The sequence below is a fragment of the Podarcis pityusensis genome (genome assembly GCF_964106645.2).
Source record: "Podarcis pityusensis genome assembly, chromosome: 8".
NCBI lineage: Eukaryota > Metazoa > Chordata > Lepidosauria > Squamata > Lacertidae > Podarcis > Podarcis pityusensis.
This window is the reverse complement of record NC_138033.1, coordinates 15,049,259-15,066,584: the sequence shown is the minus strand read 5'-3', so window position 1 is coordinate 15,066,584 and position 17,326 is coordinate 15,049,259. Positions and strand designations below refer to the sequence as shown.

Sequence of the window (17,326 nt, the reverse complement as noted above, 5' to 3'; positions counted from 1 at the left end):
GTGGGAAACCATAGTATCCCTTCGCGAAGGACACTTGGCTCCTAAGACTCCTCTTTGAGTCTGGAGAGGTTCCTTGAGAGGGGCTGGGCTGGGCTGACCTTGTTTCTATGGTGTTGAACAACTGTAGCATTCCAGCTTGTCTGATTAAGCTGTTCCAGAATGGAAGGGCTGTGTTTGCCAGTGGTTAGAGCAGGGTAAGGTGAGTGTCTGTGTAAAATATATATTTATATATATATATATATTGTGTGTGTGTGTGTGTGTGTATGTGTATGTTTTCAGCTCTTTATAGAGAGAAATGTGAAGCGGTGGGGCAAAGGACCCGCGAGTTCCTAATTCTCAGTGGCTTTTCTCAAAGAGGTTTTCTGTAGGCGCTGTGTGTTTATCCTGCACTTTAGAACCAAACGCTGCTCCTGCTGCTTTGAAAGAGAGGGACAGGAGAGCTCCTGACCCCCTATTGCACTTTTATGGGAAAACATGCCATTGTATGCAAATGCGCTTTGTCTGCAGCAATTTGGCAAGGAGGTCCAAATAGCATTAGAGCAGAGGTGGGGGGGACCTGTGATCCTACAGATGTTGCCAGGCTCCAGCTCCCTTCAACACCCCTCCCCCAGCCCTTGGGCTGCACTGGCGGGGGTGCTGATGTGACCCAGAGGGCTGCAGCGCCCTCCAACCCTCTGCAAAAGCCTCATTCCCTTGCTGTTGCTGCTCAGATCTCCTTTTGCTGCCACCCCCAGCTTCTGCAATGCATCCAGGCATCTCTTGCCTACATTTCCAGCTCTTCTGCTACTTAAGGCAAGGCTAGGGCAGCCTGTGGTCCTTCAGATGACCTTGTCTTTGGACTCCCAGCATGCCCAGTGGTGGTGATGGGAGTTGAGTCTAGCAGTGTCTGAATGGCCATAGGTTCTCCTTCTCTGACTTAAGGTCTAGAAATTGGTTGGTGTTTTGATTTTTTAAGCACTGAGATTTATCCCAGCTGTGATCCTACGCGCATGTACTTGGCAGTAAGTCCAGTTCAATCCAGCAGGCCTTATTTCTAAGTAGATGTGCCTAGGATCGCACAGTTTGAATCCATGCGCTCATATATATATATATTTATATAAATACATGCCGTACTGCCTTGCGTCTTTTCTCCTGGGAATACACACAGCTGCAATAATAATACTTACCTACCTCAAGAGATGCTCTTATCAAGTTATTATTGTTATTATTATCAAGTTATTATTATTATTGTTCTTACTATTATTAATACTACTGAAGGATTGTTGGCACTTGACTGGACCTACTTCTTGTTGGGGAAAGTATTATTATTCTTGTTGTTGTTGCTGATAAAATGACAGATAATATATATATTTAGATATATATTATGTATTCTGTAAATAACAATTGGGAGCTTTGTAATTTATGGAATGAAAATGATTTTGTAAATATGGTACCTGCAGCTTGTTTTTACGCACCATTGATACAACAAATTTTGCCTTTTTTAAAAAAAGCAAATGTCTCTCTTCTTTTTTTATACAGCTTTTAAAAACTAATAAAATAAATGATGCAAATAAAGGAGGCTAATGTTGTGTTTGTGGTTTGGGGAGGGGATGAGGATGATGATGATGATGGAGGTGCGGTCGTTGTACACAGGCACCCAAAAAAGGAACTTTCAAAACAAAGCAAATAAGGAAACGTTTCCGTTCTAAAACAGACAGCTTTGTCCCTCCAGATCTTGCTGGTTACATCACATGGCCTGGAGACAGGTATTCAGGCTGTGCTTTCACAGCAGTGACCAGAGAAGGAATGACCGCTGGGAGGAGAAACGCCACAGCAAAACTGGATGCCTCCCTCTGCCCCAGCTGCAACAAATCATATTTCCCCTGTATCAGTCTCTGCAGCCATAGTAACACTCCAGTGGTTTGCCTTTACCCCACCCCCCATGGTGCACTTTAGACCGATCCCAACGCACACACTTTTACTTTATCCAAGTTTGAACCAAGGGAGCACTTTATAGCCTTTTCATCTAGCAAAGCTTATCCGCCTCCCCGATCTGTTCTACATATTTCGTAGCTCTGGAATGGCCTTTTTAAATTACCAGAGCCATATCCCAGGGGGTGACTGAATCCCATGGCCCTCCACTTGTGTGTCGGACAACCTCCGGGAATCAGCCCCAGCCAGCTTACCCCTTGGGGTGATGGAAGGAGCTGCTATTGTTCAATCGGATTTCTTAACTGGTCTTCACCATGAGGTCCCAACGCAGGTTACCGCAATTTATAAAGACAGCATTCAAGCCAGTTTAAACAAAAGTCTATGGCAGCAGGTGTCTCACACCGAATGTAACTGACCTGTATAAAGGACTCTGTCCACTGAAAACAGAGACGCCGTATGTACCCTTGCTAACTATGAAAATCCTTTAATAAAAAAATTTACTTTTTAAAAAAAAATTAGGGTCGGTCTAAAAATATTGGTTGTAGCCATTAGCAGCTGGGGGGCGGTGGCAACAGGCTCCATTCCACAATTGCTGGCCAAACAAAGCTGACCACATATTTATTACATAAAGGAAATGTCCTCTTTGGGATTTTCCTTCCCCATGCTAATAATTCCTTGCACTCAGTTTGCCCTCCCGCTAGAGAAAAAAACCTCAGCTGAAGTTTTCAGTGTTGTGTCTGCCACAGTGTGCACCAACCTGGTATTCCTCCAGATGCTTTGTGTTAAGTTGTGGGTGAACATATCAGACGACACAGCGATTCTTCAAACAGCTCTTGTTTATTCGCAGGCCAGAACAGAACTGAACCGAAGGGTTCAGCCAGCCTGCTTATTCCACTAGAATGCAACAGTAACCATTTTCTGTAACTATCCAATCACTGAACGTCACTTTCAATCCCTTATTTGCATATGTGGACCTGAGTGAAAACTATCCACAGTATCCCCCTGCTGGCCCAGGGTGAGAACTTCAGTACATAACAGTTTGGACTACAACTCCCATGAGCCCTAGGAAGTATGTGTTGGCTGGGAATGATGGGAGCCTGTATGGGATAATAATTCCGGAAGATTATTGTAATTTCAAGGAGATAGTGATCTGACATGGCCAACTCTTCCTGTCTGGTTATCTCTTCCTGACTCTGGCCATCTATGTTTTATTGCTTTCTCTATCCCTTGAAAAAGGGTCTTTGATGTGTGGCCTGGCTTTTTGTCTTTGATGTAGAGTAGCTCAGCCCCAATGGGGACCAGCATCTATAAAATACCTAGTTCTGAATACAGGAGCTGGGAATTCGCACACAGGCTGTTGGCCACACAGCTGTGCAAAAGAAGGCTACCTGGTGGTCACCTCGCCACGTCTCCAGGGCTTTCCCATAGGCAGATTGAAGTGCCGCTTGGTAATGTATCTTTTACTTGCTGTTCATAATAAAATCTGAAATCTTCTCACCCACTTGCGTTTGTATTGCTTCTGAATCTAATCTAAGAGCCGTCTTGCATTTGGCCAGACAGCCGTACTCCAATTGGCAAAGGCTGATCCTACTCTAAACAGGGCTGCCATAACCAGTTCAGAACATTTCGTATGTGAAAGTAACACAACATGCACCGTTTTGCTCTAGGGTTGCACCCCACGTGCCCTTTCTGCACACATGGGCACAATTGGGAGCCAATGTGTCATTGGTGGGAGCCCAGGGTTCAAATCCCCACTCTCAGCCGTGAAGCTCACTGCGTCACCTTGGGCCAGTCGCTGCCTCTAAGCCTAACCCACCTAACTGAGTTATGAGCACAACAACAATAAAAGAGACAGCTGGATCAGGCCAATGGACAAGCCTGTCCAACATTCGGTTCTCACAGCTGCAAAACAGCGGCCTGTGGGGGCCATGAAAGCAGGGGATAAGGAAAGAGCATTCTCCCCTCCTGTTCAGCAATGGGTATGCAGAAGAATTACTGCCTATTGACTGTGGAGGCAGAACATAGCCATTGTGGCAAGTAGCCACAGAGAGCTTTTCCCACTATGAATTTGTCTAGTTTAAAGCCACCCAAGTTGGTTGCAGTTACTGCCTCCTGTGGCAGTGAGTTCCACAGTTTAACTCTGCACTGCATGAAGAAGCACTTGTTTTTATCTGTCCCGAATCTTGCAATGTTCAGCTTCATTCAATGTCCCTGAGTTCTAGAGGAGAGAGAGGGGGGGGGGAAAGAAACCCCCTCTCTATTCACTTTCCCCATGCTATAAAATGATAAGCTTCTATGCATTGCAGCAGGGTTGGACTTGATGACCTTTGGGGGTCCCTTCCAACTGTATGATTCTATGTCATCTCTTAACTCTCCTTTTGGGACGCGGGTGGTGCTGTGGTCTAAACCACAGAGCCTAGGGCTTGCCGATCAGAAGGTCGGATGTTCGAATCCCCACGACGGGGTGAGCTCCCGTTGTTTGGTCCCTGCTCCTGCCAACCTAGCAGTTCGAAAGCACTTCAAAGTGCAAGTAGATAAATAGGTACCGCTCCGGCGTGAAGGTAAACGGCATTTCTGTGCGCTGCTCTGGTTCGCCAGAAGCAGCTTAGTCATGCTGGCCACAAGACCTGGAAGCTGTCTGCGGACAAACGCCGGCTCCCTTGGCTTATAGAGGGAGATGAGCACACATCCCCAGAGTCGTCCACAACTAGACTTAATGGTCAGGGGTACCTTTACCTTTGCTAACTCTCCTTTTCTGGAAACTAGACAGTCCCAAATGATGCAACCTCTTCGGCAAAGGCTCAGCATATATTCCGATCTAATAAAAGACAAACGGCAGCGACAAGTTTCGCACAGTGCTGCTGGCTGTGCTTCTTTGCACTGCGTGAAATTTTCCCCTCGAGGAAAATGTTAGCGTTCGCATCCCATCGCTTCGGAAACTAAGATGGTCCTTAGCCCTAAGGAATCATCCCGAATTCCTTTAGCTGCAGTTCTCTCCTAAAGCCACCAGGGTGGGCTATTGCTCTATAGGTGTGCAAGTGGCCTGTGGCTTCCTTATTCTCATTCATTCACGAACTTCAGAAATAGAGAGAAGGGACTCTCCTTGTAGCACCGTCAATGACTGCACCAACCGGGGTTTTTCTTGGTGCAGGATGCCATTTGCATGCAGCTAGTCCCATTCAAGGAGACATGTTGCAGACGATAGCAATGGTGGACAGGTGCTTAAAAAGAAGCACCCTTCCTGTAGCTCACTGGTTAGAGCATCTGCTTTGTGTGCAGGATGTCCTGGGAATCCTGGTTCAGTCCCCACCATCCCCTGGAAGTGCTGAAGGAAAAGACACCAGACTAAAATTCTGCAGAGCTCCTGCCTGTCTAAACATTAGGAAGAAGGTTTCTGACGGAAAGAGTTTCTGACCCTGGGGGTCCCTTGCGTTATAAGAATTTTAAGGTCTTAGATATGTAATAAATGTACCAAGCAAACACATAAACAAACAAACAAACAAACAAACAAACCACATGTCTGAAACCCCACAGAAAAGAAAGTCCTGAACAAATTGACCTCAAATATTTCTCTGCAAGGTCAAAGTGGGAAACCTCCCCATTGTCTCTTTCCTCACAAGGGCACATTTAAGATATGAATAGGGTGTGAGCCTGTGACCTGGCTCAGGAACTAAGTATTTATCATTACAAATGACTGGCCAGGCTCCTCAGGGTATCCAATCAAGTAAGCATTAACAGGTAACCTGCCAGACAGGAGACAAACAACGACAGGAGATAAACAATGCTGTCAGATTTCTGTTGTAGAACATACATTTCTGTGATGTATGTATGATGTTTCTGGGGGTGGTCTTGAACTCCAGGGCGAGCAATTTAAAATGTCTATATAAGGGCGGACATACCTGGGTTCTGGGTCCTCCTCCTCCTCCTGTGTGTGAAGGGGGCACCCTGTTACAACAGTTCAATAAAGATCAGGCTTACTAGCTGCTTTACTTCTCAATATTCTCTGGTTGGCCTCTGTTATTTTTCTCTGACCGATGGAGAACCTGCAAAGGACTCTACAAGGGCTCTTGTGTACCTCATAAGGGAATAAGGGCAGATTTTCGTTTATTACACTTGCAACTCTACAATTCTACAAAGGGTCTGACTCATTGCAAGGTGGCTAGCTGACTTTAATTGTTGTGCAGAAGAGGAGATTGCAGCAAGGCTAGCTTGCTTAACATGGGTTGATCTGAACCAGCAAAAAGCATCCACAATGCACACAGAAAGGTCCCAGGCTTAGTTCCTGACGTCTCCAGGTATGGCTAAGAGAGGACACCAGTCTTCATTCCTGGAGAGCTGCTGCCAATCAGTGTAGACGAGAGGTTTTTGAGTCCACGGCTCCTTTGACCAAGTACCTTCTTTCTGTGGCACCCCTGTGGGGCTCAGGAGCCCAGTTATGTCACCCCTTGCTTGCAGAGCTGGCAGCCTATCATCCTTTTTCAAATACCCTCCCTTGTGGAGTCTTCCCTCAGCTTCCTCTATTCTCCCCTCTCCTTAGGAGTCCTCTGGGCAGCCGCTCCTGGTCTTTGAGCTGCCCCCCCCCGCCCCAAAGAGTGGTGCCCCCTCACACTGCCCCACAGGGGCCTGGGAAGCACCCCCTTGCCAGCCCCAGAGGTACTATTTGTCTGGGGAGCTTGTAACCAGGGGTGCTGCAACAAACAGCTGTGCAAGCCTTTGGGAGACAGAGACGAGAGAGGGCACATCAGAGGAGGGAGGGAGGGTGGGAAGAAAGAAAGAAAGAAAGAAAGAAAGAAAGAAAGAAAGAAAGAAAGAAAGAAAGAAAGCAAGCCAGAGGCCAGTGTTGCCCACAGCACCCCGACCATCATTCAAGGCACCCTGGTTGAAAACCACTGGTGTAGACATCACTGAGCTGGCTAGACCAAGGCTTTGACTCAGCATTATGAGGCTTCCTATGTTTCTGCGCCTTGAATAGCTGCGTGGAAGAGGGGATTTCATTGAGCCCAGCTTGCTTAGTCAGCAGCATGGAGAAACTGAAACATGATCCACTAGCAAAACCCAGTAGTAGCCTATCTTGCGTAGGGCAGACAATGTCCCTCCTCCCTTCCGCCCGCCTCCTGCCTCTAACCATGCCTAACTGTAGCTTGATAAAGCAGCCGCGAGCCAATGATAAAGCTTATCTGCCCTTTCTGAACCAAATCAAGCCACTGTAGTGTGTGAAACTAGAGGGACCAGTGAACAAGCTGGTAGCTCTTTATCTGGGCTGTGCGCTTACCCAGAAAGGTGAGAGAGGCCTTTTGTTCTGTTTCCTTCAAAATGCCTTTGCAGCTTATCTTGGCCCAGCTAGGGCGGGCTTAACAGATGAGGCAAACAGTTCCCGACTTTGGATTTTGGAAAGGCACAGCCAAACCAACTGGGAAGTAACTCGTACCCTCCAACATTTCTCCGATGAAAATAAGGACATCCTATTCCATAACAACAACAACAACAACAACAACAACAACAACAACAACATTTATACTCTGCTCATAATATCTGGGTGGCTTCCAACGCATATAAAAACGTAATAAAACATTAAGCATTAAATAACTCCCCCCTACAGCACTGCCTTCAGATGTGTTCTCAAGGTGTTATGGTTACTTATCTCCTTGGCTCGGGGGGTCACATAACTCCATACCTTCCAACATTTCTCAGATGAAAATATGGACGTCTTAAGGAAAAGTGGGACATTCCGGGGTCAAATCAGAAACCGGGACGGCTTCTATAAATTGGAGACTGTCCCTGGAAAATAGGAGGGTCTGGTAACTGTTTTTTTAACTGGGGTGTGTGTGCACGTGTTTGCAATTGTTTCAGTTGCTTTGATATATATATAATTGTTTTATACATATAGATTGCATTGCAAATTATTTTGTGATGCATCATAGGAAGTGATTCATAAATGCGGGTTTACCCTTGGGCCTGATCCGGAGGCTCCAGCTGGTGCAAAGCGCTGCTGCTAGATTGCCAGTGGGGACAGACAGACTATCGCCAGCACATCCCTTCCAGTGCTCGAAAGATTTCACTGGTTGCTCATATGCTACCAGACCAGGTTCAAGGTCCTTGTATTAATTTACAAGGCTCTTAACAATTAGGGTCCAGGAACTGCGTAAACCCTTATACCCTAAGTGGATCCCTGAGATTTTCTGGGAAGTCACTGTTAATGCTCCCTCAAGCCTCAAGCTACAAAGCTTCTATCCACCAGGAATTGTGTTCAAAAACTTACTGGGAGTCAATGTAGGTCTTTCAGGACCGGTGTTATATGGTTCCAGCAGCTGCTACCAGTCACCAGTCTAGCTGCTGCATTCTGGATTAGTCTAGCTTTCATGCTGGAGGAGCTTTGCTTACTAAGTTTCTGCTGGTCATGTTAAAGACACAAGAGCGCAGCCAGGAAAAAAATTTGGTAACCTTTGGTGATGACATTTGAGAAGCATGGTGACCAAATTTTCCCTCACAGGGCTCCTGTGCTGTTAATAGCTTCTGAACAAACAACAAACAAACAAACAAACAAACAAACAAACAAACAAACAAACACTTAGAAGGAGACTTTTTCCTGGCATGAAGATAAGTGGTAGGAACAAGTTGAACCTCTTAGAAACTTTTCTGAGTCCAGCAGCTGTTAAATGTGCAGGAGCTCTTCCAGGGGGTAAAAGCTAACAACCTCAACCATTAAACTTTTCAGACTGGTTATTAAAATTCTTCTCCGGATTTTACAAGGTTGCCTGAATTAATTAGCCCTCTCAGTCCCTTAGTTTTGTGACTGTTTTTTGAGCCCTTGAAAGGGTTGCTTCTCAAACATTTAAAACTTGTCTCTCCCCCCCCCTAAATATACTTTCTACTCCGCCAACCCGAAACCAATGATCAGAGCCGATGATTCACACTGTACATTTAAAGCACGTGACTTGCCCCATAGCATCCTGGGAAGTGTAGTTTGTTCAGGGTGCTGGGTATTGTGGCTCTGTAAGGGGGAAACCACAGTTCCCAGGATTATTTGGGGGAAGTCACATGTTTTAAATGCACAGTGTAGATCTGCCCACGGATACTTCCTGATATTGGGTGATGAAGTGAAAAACAAGAAGTCTTCTGCAAACCTGCTATTGTTGCCCTTGAGGGCCTGAAGCTTGGAGGCACTAATCTCAATGCAGGCATAAACAGAGGCGTAGCAAGCCCCCTGCTGACATCGCAAGGAAGCTTCCTAACAACAAAGCAGTGGCCCTTTCTGAGCCTGCTTCTTCCCAAGCAAGGGCACAGTGAGGGCGCTTTCCGCTGGGGGGCAGTGAGGGTTCTTTGCCATGCAGACCCAGTCCTCTTGGCCAGAGGCACAACTTACTTTAGGATGCTGTCTCTCCCTGGAAAGTCAGATACAGTGGTACCTCAGGTTACAGACGCTTCAGGTTACAGACGCTTCAGGTTACAGACTCCGCTAACTCTGAAGTAGTACCTCAGGTTAAGAACTTTACCTCAGGATGAGAACAGAAATTGCACAGTGGCAGCAGGAGGCCCCATTAGCTAAAGTGGTGCTTCAGGTTAAGAACAGTTTCAGGTTAAGAACGGACCTCCAGAACGAATTAAGTTCTTAACCTGAGGTACCACTGTACTCCAAAGGGAGGGCTGCCCCACAGTTAGATAACCACACATGGTAGAGCATCTGCTTTTTGTGCAGGAGATTCTAGGTTGCATTCCTAACATCTCCAGGTAGAGCTTGTGTCCTTTTTCATTATACACACCGACAAGTGGGAAACACTGGCCTACGAGCGCTCCAATAGGAGAACAGCCTTTACCAAAGGTGTCATGGGCTTTGAAAACGCTCGAACTCAGGACAAAAGGGAGAAATGCGCTAAGAGGAAGGCACGCTTGGCAAACCCTCACCATTCAACTCCCGCCCGGAAACCAACGTCCCCACTGTGGAAGGACGTGTGGATCCAGAATTGGCCTCGACAGTCACTTACGGACTCACTGTTAAAACCATGTTTATGGAAGACAATCTTACTCAGCTACGAGTGATCGCTGAAGAAGAAGCACTTTTTTTGTTGCAGAAGAAAATCCTCACCCCCCCATTTATATATTAAAAAGTGCATCGATTCATAGAATTGTATAAGTGGAAGGGACCCTAAGGGTCATCTAGTCCAACCCCCTGCAATGCAGGAATCTCAACTAAAGCATCCATGACAGATGACCATCCTTCGAGGGACTGTCAAGGAACAATCCTCTAACTCAGGTCTGGGGAGCCATTGGCCCTCCAGATGTTGCCCCAGGAAAAACGGTCAATGACTGGGGATTATGGGAGGTGTGCTTCAGCAACATCTGGCAGGCCAAAGGTTCCTTGCACATGTTGTTAACTGAAGGAGCTCTCTGTTTGGAAGGCCTGCCTGGTGTGAAGCTGAAGAACCACAAGAAGGAAGATCAGGAGTCTGGAAATAGCTGCCCTTTAGTACTCGATCAGCAGACATTTGGCCCCTGGCCCCCAGGAGTCTTCCCCATGATGGTGAGATATATTGCATCATAAACTGCAGTATTCCCACCCGTGCCCCCGAATTTGCATCTATATATAGTATGTACAAATGTTATGCAATTCTGTAACAACCCTTTTTTGGGTGACGATGGCTGTTGAAGGATTGCACAATGTCATGTGATTTATTTAAAGGTGACCCTCTTATGCTTGGGCATTTTCACTTTCTGGAGGAGGAGGAAGACAATGTGATTTAGTGGTTAGTGCATCAGACTAGGACCTGGGAGGCCAGGGTTCAAATCTTCACATGGCCATGACAGTGGCATAGCGTGGGTTGCCAGTGCCCGGGGCTGCGTGGAGGTGTGGGTGGGTGGGAAACAGACAGAGTACGCATTCCCATTCAGCTGCCTAATGGAAGTGTCTCCATCACCCAGGAAATTGTAGCCATAGAGACGAGAAAAGAAGAGTTGTTCTGTTGTCTGGAGAGGCCACTTTCTGCTTCGCATGGAGAAGCCATTTTCAATGGAGCCCGTGCGGCTGTATTGAGGCACCACCAGGTGTTGAAATCTTATGCCCCTAACAATTTCATGCCCGGGGCAACTGGCCCTGTGCTATGCCAGTGGGCAGTGAAGCTTCCTGGGTGTCTTTGGGCTGCCTCTCAGACTCTCTCACAGGGTTGTTAACGGGGCTTAAATGAGGAGGGGGGAAACCACGAGGTCCTTGGAGAACAGATTGGGAGAAATGAGCATCACAGAGAAGATGGTGAGGTGCCCCTCTGTGTTGACCCAGATGCGGAAGGGGACCAGAAGCTCAAGCCTGAGATGCCACATTCCTTACATAGAGTCCCCGATTTGCGGTTTTAGCCAAATGTGGTAAGCCTCTAAAGAGATTAGCGATGCATTTGTTTTTCTTTCTTGGGTGCTGCTGGAGAAATGGGTGTCTGCAGAAAGTGTGTTTTTCCACTTGCCTAGAACAAAGTTTTTATTCTCTCTCTTGCAGGGCTCCTCCTGTGCTTAACAGGCAGTAATCCAAGAGACGAAACTTTTCCCCATCACTGCACCTGCTGAAATTCCGCACCGTACATTGTCCTGTTCCACCCTGCTGAAATCCCCTCTCCTGCACAACTACTAACAAGTGCAAGAGCCCTGCCCTCTGCAACATCTGACCATCCTACACAGCAGTCAGCCAGTGTAGCTGACCAACTAGGACCAGATGGATGGGATTTGGGGGGGTAGGTGTGGGGAGGTGTAATTCTGCAATACGACATTGCCCCAATAATGGTCCATTAATGGTGGGATTATCCTGGGTTGGCCACACATCCTTCCATGATTTTAGCTGTGCTGCGATGCTTCCCCAGAGTTATTGCATTATTGTCATCTGGAGTGTCAATCTTGCATTACAGCCCAACGAAAGCAGGACGAAAAACAAACTGGAGCACTTTTGGTATGAAAAGCTACAGAATTTCATTCTTGATGATAGCCATTATAAAAGCTTTGCCAGCTACATTTCTGCTGGTTAGGCAGGTGCAGTGATACAGGAGTCCTGTTTTAAAAGGGGGGGGGAGGAGAGAAACAGCCTTAAGCTCTACCAGTTGGATTTCTGCTTGTCGTGCAATGGTTAAATGGCAGCAATAGAGAGATTTGGAATGTGGCACAGCATAGCATTCAATGGTATGTCACGTTTAGGCTGCCAGGATTACTTTTGAATTATGAGAAGAAGTTCAACAGGTGAAGATTTTCCAGTTGTTGCTCCTCCATCGCTGGAGAGACTTTGCCTGATTGTCTGCTGGTCATGAAACTGTGAAAACATCCAAGGGCCCCAGCAGGAAAATATATCGACAACACTTTGCTATTGTATCTGAGAAGCGCAGGCTGCTAAATCCGGTGGCCAACTTTTCATTGAGTCCACCTACGTATTTTTAAATTATTGGCTTAAATTACAATTTGCAGATGGAGGAAAGTTCCTCAAAATAGACCTTTCCAGTAAGAAATTTCTTCTGGCTTCTCAGCTGGAACAACCCTTTAAGAGGCTCTATTTTCTACATCTGATTAAACAGAGAAAACTGCCTTATAAAGAATCATAGGAAAGGTGATTCACATGTTACATTGAACAAGTGCCCCTGTATACACAAATAGTTGACCTGGACATTGGTACATTTATTCACACGTAGCCTTCAGTGAGTGTACAGTCTGCATATATCTCAGCAAGTATACACTCTTTCCATTAGGGAGACTTTGCATATCAGTAGCAGGAGTAATTCGTTATATGCCCCCTCCCATCTGACTGATTTGCCCCAGCCTCTCTGGTCTACAGGAGTGTCAACTTGGCCCCGTGACCATGGGTGCCTGGGGCTGTGGGTGCCATGCACCATGCATGGCCCTGGCACTGAAATTTGTGAGTGCCCGGCCACTTCATGGGGAATTTCTGGGTGCTTAGGCACCCAGGGCCCAGGGAATTGGCACCTATGCTGGGCTGTTTCCAGCAAGTTATAAAACCACAGTAAAACACCACACATTAAAAAACTTCCCTATACAGGGCTGCCTTCAAATGTCTTCTAAAAGTCAGATAGTTGTTTATTTCCTTAGCATCTGATGGGAGGGTGTTCCACAGGGAGGGAGCCACTACTGAGAAGGCCCCCTGCCTGGTTCCCTGTAACCTCAGTTAACTTCGCAGTGAGGCAAACGCAAGAAGGCCCTCAGAGCTGGGCCTCATTGTCTGGGATGAACGGTGTGTGTAGTGATGCCAGACCCTCCAACTGCCTCCATTTTCCAGGGACATCCCTGATTTAGAGAAGCCATCCCAGTTACTGATTTGATCCCAGAATGTCCCACTTTTCCTTAGGATGTCCCTATTTTCATGGGAGAAATGTTGAAGGGTATGGAGTTTTCCGACCACTGGGCCGTCTGAAGGAAATCCTTTATAGGGAAGTTTTTAAAAATGTTTAATGTTTTATTATGTTTTTATATATGTTGGAAGCTGCCCAGAGTGGTTGGTGTAAGATGTGTGGGGTATAAACAGTAAAATTATCATTATGGAATGGGACGTCACTATTTTCATCGGAGAAATGTTGGAAGGAATGAGATGCTCCTTCAGGTATACAGGGCCGAAGCCATTTAGGGCCTTAAAAGTCAACACCAGCTCTTTGAATTGTGTTTGGAAACATACTGGGGGCTGATGTAGATCTTTCAGGACCAGCGGCCGCTCCCAGCCACCAGTCTAGCAACCGCTTTCTCCATTAGTTTAAGTTTCCGAGTCACCTTCAAGGGTGCAAAATGTCACTCTTTCCTGTCTCAAGTTCATTTGCACATTGAGATAAAATTGCAAAACACAGATCAGATTTGCCTAGAATCTCCGAGTATTGAAATCTGACAGCTGAAGCAAGCATTTGCAGAGTAATTTTTTTTTGCAAATGTTGCAAACTCACCAAGATCTAAATCTACTGATCCTGTCTTAAAAGCATGGCGGCATGAAGATCACGAATGTTGTCGCCAGTACGTATCTGGCACGCATGAAACCTGCAGGCGGCAAGATAAACTGAAATCAAATGGGTATATTATCACTTGGAGACCTCAAGTTGCATGGGAAGAATCACCACTAGGCAAGGAGGCAGGAAATCTGGGCAAATTTAGTTCTTCTTTTTCCCTCCCCCTTTTCGACTAAAAATAGCAATCATACGTGCTTGTGGGCTCCTTGTTTTTAAAAGAATTGTTTGTGAGGTTGACCTAAATCTCACAATTTGGGCTTTTCAGAAGTTGGCTAGACCTCCTAATTCACAGCCTAAACCTGCATCAAATTAGATTGCAAACCTGCCAACTTCATGTCTGGATAGACTTGTCTACATAGGCCTAGATATTATTTTCATAATAGCTTGCTTGTGCAGTCTTTCCCCCAAACAAATTATCAGTTAAGGGGAAGACTATATACAGTGGTACCTCGGGTTACATACGCTTCAGGTTACATACGCTTCAGGTTACAGACTCCGCTAACCCAGAAATAGTGCTTCAGGTTAAGAACTTTGCTTCAGGATTAGAACAGAAATTGCGAAGCGGAGGCGCGGCAGCAGCAGGAGGCCCCATTAGCTAAAGTGGTGCTTCCGGTTAAGAACAGTTTCAGGTTAAGTACGGACCTCCGCAACGAATTAAGTACTCAACCTGAGGTACCACTGTAGTTATCAAAAAAAGAAGAAGAAAGTTCTAAAGTTCGACTAAGATCCCCAGAAATTTCCAAGCAATCCACGGTCTGTGTGTGTGTGTGTGTGTGTGTGTGTGTGTGTGTGTGTGTGTGTGGTTAGGATGGTTGTCCTGGTTCTGGACCTTGCGTGACCTGGAGACATTAGCAGCTGATGCTGCTTTGTTTTGGGGTCATGCAAAACTTCACTCCTGATTTTGAAATTCAGAGATCTGCTGTTCAGGGTTTCCAGATCAAGATCATCCAAGACCCTGAGATCTCAAGAGCCAAACATGAAACAGAGGGGCAGCCCTTGGAGATGTCACGGGAGTGTGTCCTGGAGATGGAGGTTAATTGGGAGAGGGGAGGAGGGCAGACCTTGCAGAGTACTGTATCTATGCTGTGATTTGCTGGCAGGTGGGCAAGTGTGCCTTATCTATAGTGCCCACCTGGAGATTCAAGTCCTCCATTTCTAAGTGGTTTACATAAAATATAAAATATTTATTTGAAAATGCCAGTAACCTGCAACTTTATAAAAACAAACAGAGATGAAATGTATCAAAGTGTACGAAAAATCAGCAATTCTTTTTTTATTGAGTTTTATAAATACAAAAAGCAAAAAAAAAGCAAAATAAAAAAACATAGAAATACATAGACAAACAAAAAATAAACTGCTGTTTACACAAACAAGAATTGTACCCACCCCCGTGACTGCACAGTTCTTAGCACAAAATATGCACAACAAAATTGCATGTCTGGGGATGAGTCTTGCCTAAACAAAAACAGTTTTAGGAAGTGCTGGGGGGAAATACAGCGAAAGTGCATGTCCTGATATCAATGGGTAGTGGCATTCCCATTTATTTTGGAAAGGGTGGCAAAGTGAAATTTCCAGTAAGCCACACCTTCTGAAATAATTCTTCTTCTTAAACCCTGCCTATCCTCCTAAGAAGCCCTGCCTTTTTTCCAATCTCCCACCACCAGCATTTCATAAGCTGCCCAGAGAATTTATGCCATGGGGCAGCCAGTAAATAAACAGATACATACATTTGGTCAGGGGGAAAATCTGTAAGTATAAATCAGTGACACCATTTCATGATGCTCAAATCCGGCCACCCAAAATGGCCATGGCACTATACCTCTTGGTGGGTAGCTGACCTCCATTTGTTTTTGATCTGTTGAATTCACTTCTGTTTCCTTCCTTCTCTTCCTTCAAAGCATAGCCCAAAGCTTGTTCTCTTCTGGATCCATTTCTGAATGCCCAGCCCTCTGTACTGGGATCACCCTGGCAAGTACTGTAACTGGCTCTCACAAACTCAGCGGAGGAGCTGGTTAGATCTTATTACATCTGTGCTTTCATTCCAGGGAACTCCTCTCATCCAGGGGCTGAAACTCTCAATCTTTCCAGGACAAGCCAAGACGGCAACTTCCGGTGGCTTCCCCGCCCATCACAGAAATAGCACTTGTGTGTCATAATGGCCCCTTCTATGAATCATAATTTCTCTCCTTCTCCATGGCTGGTGCACCATTATTCAGAGCCGAGAGGAATCCTGGGATTATCTTATGCAATAAATGCCCTGTGTTTCATCGCTGGCTCCCAGAGGCATTTGGAGGTCTATTAAGCACATTCTGAAAGGCCGTTATGAGACAGAAGCGCTATTTTTGCAAGGGCTTGTAGGTTGAACCTCAGGACCTCAGAAGAGCCAGTCCAATGGCCCGTCAAGTCCAGCATCCGACTCTCACTGTGGCCACCCAGAGGCCTGAGGGAAAGCTTCAAGCAGCACCCGAGTGCAAGACCACTTTCCCCTCCCGTGGTTTCCAACAACAGATTTTCAGAAGCATAGCTGCCTCCACCTGTGGAGGCCGAGTGGAGCCATCCCAGCTAGAAGCCATCAATAGCCCTCTGCTTCACGAGCATCCTCTGCGACTGCATCCTACAGGTTGCAGAAAACATCACTACAGTGGTACCTCGGGTTACAGACGCTTCAGGTTACAGGCACTTCAGGTTACAGACTCCGCTAACCCAGAAATAGTACCTCGGGTTAAGAACTTTGCTTCAGGATGAGAACAGAAATTGCGTGGCGGCGGCGTGGCGGCAGCGGGAGGCCCCATTAGCTCAAGTGGTACCTCAGGTTAAGAACAGTTTCAGGTTAAGAACGGACCTCCAGAATGAATTAAGTTCTTAACCTGAGGTACCACTGTATTAGGTTTCACAAAGGCCACTATCAGGGCTGGATTTAGGTATGATGAGGCCCTAAGCTACTGAAGGTAATGGGGCCTTTATATGTCCAGCTGTCCTTTGTCAACAACAAATTGCCACTGTTTTTTGTGTTGAATATATGCTGTATGGTAATTTATGGACCTAATAGGTATCTAAAGCCATTTGCACATAACAGTCCATGCATAATGTAGGCACCCTATATATAAAAAGGTAAAGGTACCCCTGCTCATCAGGGCCAGTCGTGACCGACTCTGGGATTGCGCGCTCATCTCGCTCAAGAGGCCGGGAGCCGGCGCTGTCCGAAGACACTTCCGGGTCACGTGGCCAACGTGACTAAGCTGCATCTGGCGAGCCAGCACCAGCGCCACACATGGAAACGCCGTTTACCTTCCCGCTATAAAGCGGTACCTATTTATCTACTTGCACTTAAGGGTGCTTTTGAACTGCTAGGTAGGCAGGAGCTGGGACCAAACGACGGGAGCTCACCCTGCCGCGGGGATTCGAACCGCCGACCTTTCGATCGGCAGGTCCTAGGCTCTGTGGTTTAA

At 46.4% G+C, this 17,326-nt stretch overlaps 2 long non-coding RNA genes across 2 annotated transcripts; one reads left to right on the top strand and one right to left on the bottom strand.

Moving 5' to 3' along the window:
- The first annotated feature begins 10,887 nt into the window (after window positions 1–10,887).
- Window positions 10,888–11,551, top strand: LOC308482408. The gene is made up of 2 exons (XR_013989262.1): window positions 10,888–11,265; window positions 11,393–11,551. It is a non-coding gene; the product is annotated as an uncharacterized lncRNA (long non-coding RNA).
- Window positions 11,552–11,956: 405 nt separating this feature from the next.
- On the bottom strand, window positions 11,957–15,924 carry LOC308482352. Its single transcript, XR_013989243.1, has 3 exons — window positions 15,697–15,924; window positions 13,818–13,908; window positions 11,957–12,190 (listed from the first exon to the last, which is right to left on the bottom strand). It is a non-coding gene; the product is annotated as an uncharacterized lncRNA (long non-coding RNA).
- Between the last annotated feature and the right edge of the window lie 1,402 nt (window positions 15,925–17,326).